This window comes from Malaclemys terrapin, chromosome 17 (genome assembly GCF_027887155.1).
Source record: "Malaclemys terrapin pileata isolate rMalTer1 chromosome 17, rMalTer1.hap1, whole genome shotgun sequence".
In the NCBI taxonomy this organism is placed as follows: Eukaryota; Metazoa; Chordata; order Testudines; family Emydidae; genus Malaclemys; species Malaclemys terrapin.
The window spans coordinates 24,270,508-24,282,517 of record NC_071521.1 but is presented as its reverse complement, the minus strand read 5'-3'; positions in this window follow the sequence as shown (position 1 = coordinate 24,282,517).

Sequence of the window (12,010 nt, the reverse complement as noted above, 5' to 3'; positions counted from 1 at the left end):
GTGGCCTTAAAGTCTATGACTCTAAAGAGTGAGCTAATTTGCTATCAGCTTCAATGTGCATTGAAACATGCACAGCCCTAATACGTGATCGTATCCCTCTGACGTCCCTGTGCTGCCTCCCCCAGGTTGGTATTCTCACCCTTACCGCAGAGCTCAGATTAGCCTGGAAGCTCCTTGGGGCTCTGGGCTTGTTCTGGGCTGGGTCCAGCATGCTGCCAGGATCTGTATGAGCAATAGAAACAATGGTGATGTGAGACTAGGCTGGGACCGCCCAGATTAAGATCTGGGAATGAATTTGGAGCCTAAGAGGCATAATTGTTTCTCTGGTCTCCCCTTGCTCCAGTGGGGTGGGAATATGTTAGAGACCTTGGCCAGCTCAGCTCCACTTACACCTCCCCCTGCATGGCATTCCCTGCAGTCCTTCCCCCTTCTGTGCCATGATCCACGTAGCCCACACACGGCAGAAGGGGGTACCTAGTCCAGTCTTGCCCATGAGGGTGACTCATCACCATCAATAGGGTGGGAACACACAAGCAACGCTTGGAACCCTTCTGGTCATTAGTTGTCATTCTAGGTAAAAGTTCTTCTTCGAGTGATTGTTCACGTCCATTACACATTAGGTGTACGCGCGCCGCGTGCACGGACGTCGGAAACTTTTTCCCTTAGCGGCTCCCGTCGGGCCGGCAGGGTCCCCTCCTTCCCGCCAGAGCGGCACCCCGCTCCAGGGTGTATATATCCCTGCCGACCCGACCACTCCAGTTCCTTCTTACCGTCCGTGGCGGCGTTGGAACAACTCTGTCTCTCGTCTGAGAGTATCCCTTAGCATAGTCATTAGTGTTATTTAGCAAACAGTTAGCAGTTATTTAGTAGTAGTGTTGAGCTTAGTAGTTAACAGCTCATTAGGTACTTAAAGTTCCTGCTGTGGTTGCTTGGTCAACCCCGGCACCGGCCCTGGGCGGCGGGGCATGCCGCACGCCCAAGGCTTCAAGGCTTGTGCCACGTGCCGCAAGCCTATGCCATTGAGCGACCCCCACGACTCGTGTCTCCGCTGCCTGGGGGAAGCTCACCAGAAAGAGCGCTGCAAGATCTGCAAGGCCTTTAAGCCCAGAACTAAGAAAGAAAGAGACTTTCGCCTTAAGCAGCTGCTCATGGAGACGGCGTTGCAGCCCTCCACTTCGGCGGCACCGTCTGCCTCCGTGCGGAGCGCCCCGGCATCGGAGCGGGAACCGGCGCCGGCGGGTCACCCGAAGCCCACGGCACTGACCCAACGGGGGCATGTACGACACCGGTCGTTTTCGCCGGCAAAATCGAAGGGCCAACCCAAAGCCCGAGGACGCTCCCCGCATAAGAGGACGGCGCTGGTGAAGACCTTGAGTGCGCCTAAGGCCGGTACGGCCCCGGCACAGACCCCGGTAGTGGCTCCGGCGCCGAAAGGCCTGTCGAGCCCCGGGATAGGCGCGTGGAGTGAGGATGAAGGGCTGGAGGAGCTCTTGGAACAGCCCTCCACTCCGGACACATTTGAGGCAGCTAAGGACCTCATTGCATTGTCCGTTGAGGCCCCTACACGTACTGAGGACGCTCCGCCGAAGCTGCCACACAGAGGCAAGCCGGCGATGGTGCGCCCATCACGGTCACCGTCTCGGCACCGTTCAGGGAACCGGTCCCGGTCGAGCTCCGCCTCGGTGAAATCCCGGTTGCCCTCGGCGCAGAAAGCACCGCAGCAGTCGGGCTTCAACAAGCGGTCGGCACCGACTCAGCAACCAAGCACGAGTCGGCACCGCGAGGCGTCGGCGGTACGTTACCCGAGGCCGACCAGCCGTAGTCGTTCCTGGTCCCGTGATCACTGGTACCGATCCAGGTCCAGGTCGGTGAGACGCTGCTCCAGGTCCTGGTCGCAGAGGCGCTACTCCCCAAACCTGGACCGGCACCATCCTACGACTCCGCCGTGGCCTTCCAGGTCACCGTCCGTGGTCTCGGAGACTGACTCGGACCGGTACGGCGGGTATGCCCATAGGGCGCAGGCTAGCAGGGACTATGAAGCCTATGGCCATTCCCAGTGGGGCCAACCGAGCCAATGGCCCTTCTGGACACCCTGGGCCTACCACCAGCAAGGGCCCCCATCGAGGACCTCGAGATCCGGGCCATCAGGGTACCGATCCCGCTCCCCGCGGTACCGCCCGCCATCGCATAAAGAGGCAACGGTCTCTAGACCGCCGGAGCGGGAGGGAGTGGACTCGGCACCGAGCACGGTACCGTCCCAGTCCCACACGGTGGGTCAGGCCCCAGAGGAGAAACCGGTCGATGCCGGTTTGCAGGAAGATGAGGATGGGCAGAAGGCCCCGACCTCTTCCTCCTCGCCGGACGAGGCAGTAGCGGGCACGACGGTGTCCGGCCCTCCCCCGATTGACCATCGGGCGCACCAAGACCTGCTTCGTCGGGTAGCCCTCAATCTGGGCTTGCAAGCGGAGGAGACTGTAGAACAGGAGGACCCCATGGTCGATATCCTGAGCCCGGAGGGGCCCTCCAGAGTCGCTCTCCCGATTATACGGACAGTCCAGTCCAACTATAAGACGGTGTGGCAAACGCCGGCCTCCAGTGCACCGACTGCAAGAGGCGTGGAGAGGAAATACTTCACCCCATCTAGAAGGTTTGACTTCCTCTTTTTACACCCGTCTCCTTGTTCACTGGTGGTCTCAGCGGTCAACGAGCGAGAGCGTCATGGCCAGCAAGCTCCTGCGCCCAAGGGCAAGGAAGCTAAGCGATTAGACTTGTTCGGGAGGAAAGTCTATTCATCTGGGGGCCTTCAGCTGAGGATCGCTAATCAGCAGGCGATTCTAAACAGACACAATTTTAACTCTTGGGCATCAGTCTCCAAGTTTAAGGACTCCCTACCGCCTGACGCGCATCCTGAGTTCACGGCCCTGGTGGACGAGGGGATGGCGGTGGCCAAGACCTCATTGCAGGCCTCCCTCGACTCAGCCGACGCAGCGGCTAAAACAATCGCGTCAGGGGTAGTGATGAAGCGTTCGGCATGGTTACAGGCTTCAGGCCTTCCGCCAGAGGTGCAGACCACACTGCAGGACCTCCCCTTTGAAGGTTCGGGCTTGTTCTCCGACCAAACGGACGCCAGGCTACATAGCTTTAAGGACTCGCGAGCAACCCTTAAGTCGTTGGGTATGCATACCCCGGTGACACAGCGCAAGCCCTTTAAACCTCAACCACCACAGAGGCAGTACCACCCTCGCCCTTGGCACGAACCGTACCGCCGTCGTGGCAGGGTTAACAGGCGGAGACGTAACAATACGCCTAACCAGGGCCAAGGTCATGGCCAGGGCAATCCGCAGCCAGGGAACAAACCAGGCTTTTGAAGCTACGCCCGAGGACAGCGTACCACATTCCATACCGGATCCTCCTCCGAGTTTCAAGGACCGCCTGTCCCATTTCTACCGGGCATGGTTGCGCATAACATCGGACCGCTGGGTCCTGCGCACAGTGAAGGCGGGCTATACCCTCCATTTTTCCTCGCCCCCTCCCTGCCATCCCCCTTCCCCATCCCTCTTCAGGGACCCCTCTCACGAGCAACTCCTCATGCAGGAGGTACAGACCCTTCTCACAGCAGGAGCAGTGGAAGAGGTCCCATCAGACCTAAGGGGAAAAGGATTCTACTCCAGATACTTCCTGATTCCCAAGGCAAAAGGGGGCCTCCGTCCTATCTTGGACCTGCGCGACCTAAACAAGTTTCTGATCAGAGCGCACTTCCGCATGGTCTCCCTTGGAACTATTATCCCATCCCTGGATCCGGGGGATTGGTACGCTGCCCTCGATATGAAAGATGCCTATTTTCACATCGCTATCAATCCGGCCCACAGACGGTTCCTGCGCTTCATTATCAACCAGCGCCATTTCCAATTTACGGTCCTGCCTTTCGGCCTGGCATCAGCACCACGAGTATTCACGAAATGCATGTCCGTGGTAGCAGCCTTCCTTCGGAAGAGAAGGATGCGTGTGTTCCCGTACTTGGACGACTGGCTTCTCGCGGGCAGGTCAGAGGCCGAGGTCTGAGCTCACGTGACACTGGCCTTGCAGACGTTCGACAGACTCGGCCTCAGGGTCAATGTGCCCAAGTCCACGTTAGTTCCCACACAGAGACTGGACTTCATAGGTTCGACCCTAGACTCGGTGACCGCGCGGGCAAGCCTCCCAGAGTCATGGTTCCTGACAATTCAGAGGGCTGTAAGCTCAGTCCAAAAATTCCCCACGACAACGGCGAGGTGTTGCATGCAGCTCCTGGGGCATATGGCAGCTTGCACACACGTGGTCAGACATGCCCGCCTAAGGCTCCGGCCTTTGCAGTTGTGGTTTGCCCAAACGTACCGCCCCAACAGAGACCCATTGGATCGAGTGGTGACGATCCCAGATCAGGGGTTGGGCTCGCTCCGCTGGTGGCTCGATCAACAGCAGGTCTGCGAAGGGATCCCCTTCGCTGCTCCACAGCCCACTCTGACGTTGGTAACAGATGCATCGGACCTGGGTTGGGGAGCGCATCGGGGGGAACTGCGGACCCAAGGGCTGTGGTCCAGAGAAGACAAACTGCTTCACATCAATCTAAAGGAGCTAAGAGCAGTTTGCCTCGCCTGTCAGACCTTCCACGCCACCATAGAAGGTCACAGCATGGCAGTCCTGACGGACAACACTACCGCCATGTTCTATATAAACAAGCAGGGCGGGTCCCGGTCTTCTCCCCTCTGTCACGAGGCACTCCAATTATGGGACTTTTGTATAGCCCATGCGATACACCTCATCGCGACGTATCTTCCGGGGATTCAAAACGGCTTAGCAGACCGCCTCAGCCGATCCTACCGAATGCACGAATGGACGTTGAGGCGAGACGTCCTGCATTCAATCTTCCGGAGGTGGGGCTTTCCCCGGGTGGATCTGTTCACCACCAAGGACAACAGTCAATGCCCTCAGTTCTGCTCGTTCCAGAACCTCAGCCCGGGATCATTAGCAGATGCCTTCACGATCCCATGGGGAGGGAGCCTGAGGTATGCCTTCCCTCCGTTCCCGCTCATACACAAAGTCCTCCTCAAGACCCGCAGGGACAGGGCGACAGTTATACTCATCGCCCCGGCCTGGCCATGCCAGCATTGGTTCACGACCCTGCTGGAATTGTCCATAGCCGACCCGATCACCCTCCCCCTCCATCACGACCTAGTCACACAAGACAAGGGTCGCCTGCTCCACCCGAACCTGTCTTCGCTACATCTCACGGCATGGTATATCTCTGGCTGAACGATGCGGAACACAGGTGCTCTCACCAGGTTCAGCAAATCCTCCTTAGTAGTAGGAAGCCCTCTACAAGAGCGACCTACCTGGCCAAATGGAAAAGGTTCTCCCACTGGTGCGAGCCTCAGCACATACAGCCTTTACAGGCCTCAGTTCTGTCGATCCTGGACTACTTACTGCACCTCAAGCATCAAGGGCTTGCGCCCGCCTCGATTAGAGTGCATTTAGCCGCCATTTCGGCTTTCCATCCGGGAGAGTTGGGAGTGTCAGTGTTCTCCAACCCCACAGTGGCCCGATTCCTCAAGGGGCTGGAGAGGGTGTTTCCCTACTCGCGCCCGCCTGTCCCTGCGTGGAGTCTGAACCTAGTCCTAACAAAGCTCATGGGACCCCCCCTTTGAACCCCTAGCCACTTGCTCCCTCATGCACCTCTTGTGGAAGGTGGCGTTTCTCGTGGCCATCACATCGGCCAGGAGGGTATCGGAATTGAGGGCCCTCACTTCAGAACCCCCTTATACAGTTTTTCATAAGGATAAGGTGCAACTGAGGCCGCACCCCAAATTCCTTCCGAAAGTGGTATCGCAGTTTCACATGGGACAGGACATTTGTCTACCGGTGTTCTTCCCTAAACCCCATACGGACCCTCACCACCGCAGCCTACATACCCTTGATGTTCGAAGGGCATTGGCATTCTACCTGGAACGGACCAGGTCGTTCCGCAGAACACCCCAGCTGTTCATTGCCATTGCGGAACGTATGAAAGGCTTGCCTATCTCGACACAGCGCTTGTCGGCATGGATTGTGCATTGTATACGCACGTGTTATGAGCTCGCCGATGTTCCAGCCCCAGAGATCCGGGCCCACTCGACTAGGGCCCAAGCGTCCTCAGCGGCCTTCTTGGCGCAGGTTCCTATCCAGGAGATCTGTAAGGCGGCCACCTGGTCGTCCGTGCATACGTTCACAGCCCACTACGCGATCCATCGTCAGACCAGAGAGGACGCGATGGTCGGACGGGCTGTGCTACAGTCAGTTGTACCTTGACTCCTACCCACCTCCAATGGTAAGCTTGGGAATCACCTAATGTGTAATGGACGTGAACAATCACTCGAAGAAGAAAAGACGGTTACTTACCTTCTGTAACTGTTGTTCTTCGAGATGTGTTGTTCACGTCCATTACACTTCCCACCCTCCTTCCCCTCTGTCGGAGTCGCCGGCAAGAAGGAACTGGAGGGGTCGGGTCGGCAGGGATATATATACCCTAGAGCGGGGCGCCGCTCTGGCGGGAAGGAGGGGACCCTGCCGGCCCGACGGGAGCCGCTAAGGGAAAAAGTTTCCGACGTCCGTGCACGCGGCGCGCGCACACCTAATGTGTAATGGACGTGAACAACACATCTCGAAGAACAACAGTTACAGAAGGTAAGTAACCGTTCTTTTCCCTTCCAGGCCAGGTTGTCAAGGTTTCATCCCAGCTGCACGTTTCCCACAGGGACCTGGTCTAAAATCACAGGGTTCAAAGGGAGCACTGGGGCTCTGAGCACATGGGCATGCTGGGAAACAGGTGCAGGAGACTCCAAAGCAGAGACTCTTCAGAACCAAGCAAGACCCAGATTCACAAACCAGGCATCTCAGCCCAGCTCACATTTTCCAGGCAGGCATGTGCAGTGTCCGTGTCTGGCTCAAAATACCCTGCTAGGCTACTGCTCCTTCTCAGGCCTCATCCTGCAGTCTGACCCCATCATCGCTCCATAGCCAGGGACGGTTCCGGAGAGCCTAGCGTGAACGATCTAAGGAGACACATGCACATGCCCATACCATACGCTGTTGCAGCTCTCTGGGCAGATCCCTTCAGGGGCTGTGCTCTTGTGGAGCTGGAGTGCCTGCTGCTGCTGGGGTCTGTCTGCCTCGCAGTGCCCTTGCTTGTGGGCCCTCTCTGGAATTTGCATTTCCTTTCCCCACTGTACACACTTGTTCTTAGTCATCTGGCCTTTCCCTCTGATACAAGTGACTGATCCAGCAAGTCTCAGTTGTACTAAGCAGAGTTCATGCTTATTGTGAGACAAGCCCTGGCTTATTTGCACCATCTTGCATGGGCACAGCACCAACATGTAGGCAAGTTTTGCCATAGTGCAATGGTGGGCATGGGGGATGTTTGGAGCCAGTTACAGCTCCCAGATTCTCTGCACATTTTAGAACAGTTGTGTGTGTGTGTCTGTGTGTGCGGGGGGAGAGGGGTAGCATCTTCCAGCTGAGAATAGTTGGATTGCAGCATTTTCCACTCACACCCCATTCTGCTCGGACATGGCCCCGGTGACATCTGCACAGGGGCAGGGCCGGCTCCAGGCACCAGCTTCTCAAGCAGGTGCTTGGGGCGGCCACTCCGGAGAGGGGCGGCAGGTCCAGGTATTCGGCGGCAATTCGGCGGAGGGTCCCTCACTCCGCCTGGGAGTGAAGGACCTCCTGCCGAATTGCCGCCACAGATCGCGATTGCGGCTTTTTTTAGATCGCGATCGCGGCTTTTTGTTGTTGTTGTTGTTTTGGCTGCTTGGGGTGGCCAAAACCCTGGAGCCGGCCCTGCACAGGGGCAGCAGGGAGGGAGATATAGGCACCAACTGTGCCAGCTTGCCATCCTTGAGGCACTTCAGTGTAGTTAGCCCTGCGTTGAGAGTACCAGCAGGCTGTGCATCACGTGTATATTGTATTGTATATTGTATATACTGTCACAGGTATATTGTATTGCCCTGGGCAGGTTTGCATTAGTGTATCTTGTTTGAACGGTGCCTAACCAGAGTGTGTCTCTGTAATGGCTTTCAGTTTGCATGTACATATTGCAACACAGGCTGTTCACCTCTGTAGCTAATTAGACCCTTAGCAGTGGCCTAGGGTGAGACCTGCTCTCTGGATTTGCACGCTCTCTGTTCCGAATGCGGCCTTGGGCTCCACAACCAAGCTGAACTCTAACAACGGTAGCAGAGCCCCAGGTGTGCCCTTGTGCAGCTGGGAACCGGCGGGCAGTCAGGCCCTGCTTACCCTCCTGTTGCAGAAAGGGCTCCAGAATCATTTACAAAAGAAACCTGGAAGCTGTGGTCAGTGGGGCCCAGAGTAAGTCAAATGGTGACACAATTCACTATTTCAGCTCTGTGCATTGCAACAGAAACACCCAGTGAATGTGCTTATCCCACCAGCTCTAGCTACCTCCCTCGCCAGCCCAGCTCCCAAGTGTCCCACCTCTAGCTGCCCCAGTTCAGTGATGCAGTTGTGTATTGTCAATACAAAAATCTGCTGCCTGTTGATTACTGAGAATGAGCACAGCATCCAGTCAGTGGAACCGAATACCAACCTACCCGGCCCCGAGCACCGGGCTCAGCTTCAGGTTTAATCTGCTCCAGACCTCCACTTTGACAGCGGAAAAGAACTGCCTGCACAATTTTCCATTGGCCACTGCAGAGCACCCCGCCCCACAGTGACCTGCGGGGGGATTTCAGTCCAGTTTGCCAGTGTACGCAGGGCCTAAAGGGCCCAGATCTGGGCCCAGTGGAGCAGCAGCTTGTGCATGATCGTGTCCCCTACTGAATGTGGGATCAGTGCAGAGCCATTGCTCCCTGTCCCCCATTGCTCAGTACCATTGGCAGCCTTCTTTGAGTCTGCCTGCCTTTCTCGTGGGCAGGCTCCAGAATGTGCAGACCTTGCCCAAGTGAGTGTGCTCTGGCCTTTCCCCAGCCATTGTGTCCAGTGGGGCTCTCACTACATATGCTTTTCGCTGGGCCTTTCAGCCTCCATTTCTCTTTAGCCTGAGGAGGCTTCAGATGATCCTGCAGCCGCAGTCATTAGCAGGCAGTCCTAGTTCTGGGGGAATGTCCCTGTGGTCCTTGCCCTGGTCCTGCATCAGTGGTGAGGCTGCTTTTCACCTGACATATGCTTGGGACTGATCAGGACTCAGGGCCAGGGGGTGCGCATGGCAGGAGACAGTGGCGGGAGCCAGGCACAAAGAGCATCCTCGCACTCAGGGTGCCTGGGATTAGTGGTGATCAGCTCCACAAAGGGCAGGAGGGACTTGGTGCCAGGGCCCTTTTGGCTTCCCCAGCTGCACTGGCGAGAGGAGCTGGTTGGCCATGCATGGGCTGACATGCTGCATCCTCTTTGGGGGTGTTATAGACCTGCACCTCAGGTGCGCTAGGGGGCATGACATCTGCAGGAGCTCCCGCTGGGACAGTGCATCTACTTGCTAGAAGACACCCATCAGCACTGTCCTTGCCCTCTCCCTCCTCCATTGTGGGCTTCGAGGGAGACATATGGTGAGTGGCCTCTCTACCTGGTCGCTCTATTGAACCACATACCCTCCATCCAGCATGTCTTTCAGGTGTGCCAAGCTCCATGCTGCCCAGGCGGGGCTGGAGTGGGGAATCTGCTAGAGAGCTGTCCCCTTGAGAGGCAGCAGAGCTGAGACAGGCCCAGGACTTGTGCAATATAAGGGCTGGTCTGCTTTATAAAGTTAGGTTGTCTTACTCCCACACCCTGTGCGATGGAAGTAGGTCAACGGAAGCCGCAGTGTAGGCAGTGCTAGGTCAATGGGAGAATGCTTCTGTTGACCGAGCTACTGCCTCTCAGAGAGGAGGATTTCCTGCAGTGACGGAAAGTGATGTCTACACAACAGTGCTGTAGTGTTTCTAGCGTTCACATCCCCTCTGGCTGATACAAAGAGAGATGCAAGTCAATGCAGGGCCCAAGCAGCGACATCAACACCATCTTTATTATTATTTCTACAGCACCATTCATGGATGTACTTTATACACAAATATGAGAAACCTCAGTGGCAGGTGCCTTAGAAATATGATAGATTAGATTAGATTAGATTAGATTATTTTTGCACTGAAATATATCCACATTAGCAGGTGCAGGATTTGGCATTAATTTCATACTCACTCCATAAACATTGAGCTTCTCCAGTCTGAAACTTCACCCGCTAAACTCTCCTACTGCTGAGCCCCAGGACTCCCCTAGACCATCACTGGGTTTTCCCCAGCCAAGGAGCAGCTCAATACCAATTACTATTAACAGAGACTTGGTGGGATAACTCACATGACTGGAGTATTGTCATGGATGGATATAAACTGTTCAGGAAGGACAGGCAGGGCAGAAAAGGTGGGGGAGTTGCATTGTATGGAAGAGAGGAATATGACTGCTCAGAGCTCCGGTATGAAACTGCAGAAAAACCTGAGAGTCTCTGGATTAAGTTTAGAAGTGTGAGCAACAAGGGTGATACTGTGGTGGGAGTCTGCTATAGACCACCAGACCAGGGGGATGAGGTGGACGAGGCTTTCTTCAGGCAACTAGCAGAAGTTACTAGATCACAGGCCCTGGTTCTCATAGGGGACTTCAATCACCCTGATATCTGCTGGGAGAGCAATACAGCGGTGCACAGACAATCCAGGAAGATTTTGGAAAGTGTAGGGGACAATTTCCTGGTACAAGTGCTGGAGGAACCAACTAGGGGCAGAGCTCTTCTAGACCTGCTGCTCGCAAACTGGGAAGAATTAGTAGGGGAAGCAAAAGTGGATGGGAACCTGGGAGGCAGTGACCATGCGATGGTCGAGTTCAGGATCCTGACACAAGGAAGAAAGGAGAGCAGCAGAATATGGACCCTGGACTTCAGAAAAGCAGACTTTGACTCCCTCAGGGAACTGATGGGAGGGATCCCCTGGGAGAATAACATGAGGGGGAAAGGAGTCCAGGAGAGCTGGCTGTATTTTAAAGAATCCTTATTGAGGTTGCAGGAACAAACCATCCCGATGTGTAGAAAGAATAGTAAATATGGCAGGCGACCAGCTTGGCTAAACAGTGTAATCCTTGCTGATCTTAAACACAAAAAAGAAGCTTACAAGAAGTGGAAGATTGGACAAATGACCAGGGAGGAGTATAAAAATATTGGTCAGGCATGCAGGAGTGAAATCAGGAAGGCCAAATCACACCTGGAGTTGCAGCTAGCAAGAGATGTTAAGAGTAACAAGAAGGTTTCTTCAGGTATGTTAGCAACAAGAAGAAAGTCAAGGAAAGTGTGGGCCCCTTACTGAATGAGGGAGGCAACCTAGTGACAGAGGATGTGGAAAATGCTAATGTACTCAATGATTTTTTTGCCTCTGTCTTCACGAACAAGGTCAGCTCCCAGACTGCTGCACTGGGCAGCACAGCATGGGGAGGAGGTGACCAGCCCTCTGTGGAGAAAGAAGTGGTTCGGGACTGTTTAGGAAAACTGGACGAGCACAAGTCCATGGGGCCAGATGCACTGCATCCGAGGGTGCTAAAGGAGTTGGCGGATGTGATTGCAGAGCCATTGGCCATTATCATTATGACTGGAAAAAGGCTAATGTAGTGCCCATCTTTAAAAAAGGGAGGAAGGAGGATCTGGGGAACTATAGGCCAGTCAGCCTCACCTCAGTCCCTGGAAAAATCATGGAGCAGGTCCTCAAGGAATCCATTTTGAAGTACTTGGAGGAGAGGAAAGTGATCAGAAACAGTCAATATGAATTCACCAAGGGCAAGTCATGTCTGACCAACCTTATTGCCTTCTGTGATGAGATAACTGGCTCTGTGGATATGGGGAAATATCTTGTGGACATGATATATCTTGATTTTAGAAAAGCTTTTGACATGGTATCACACAGTATTCTTGCCAGCAAGTTAAAGAAGTATGGGCTGGATGAATGGACTGTAAGGTGGATAGAAAGCTGGC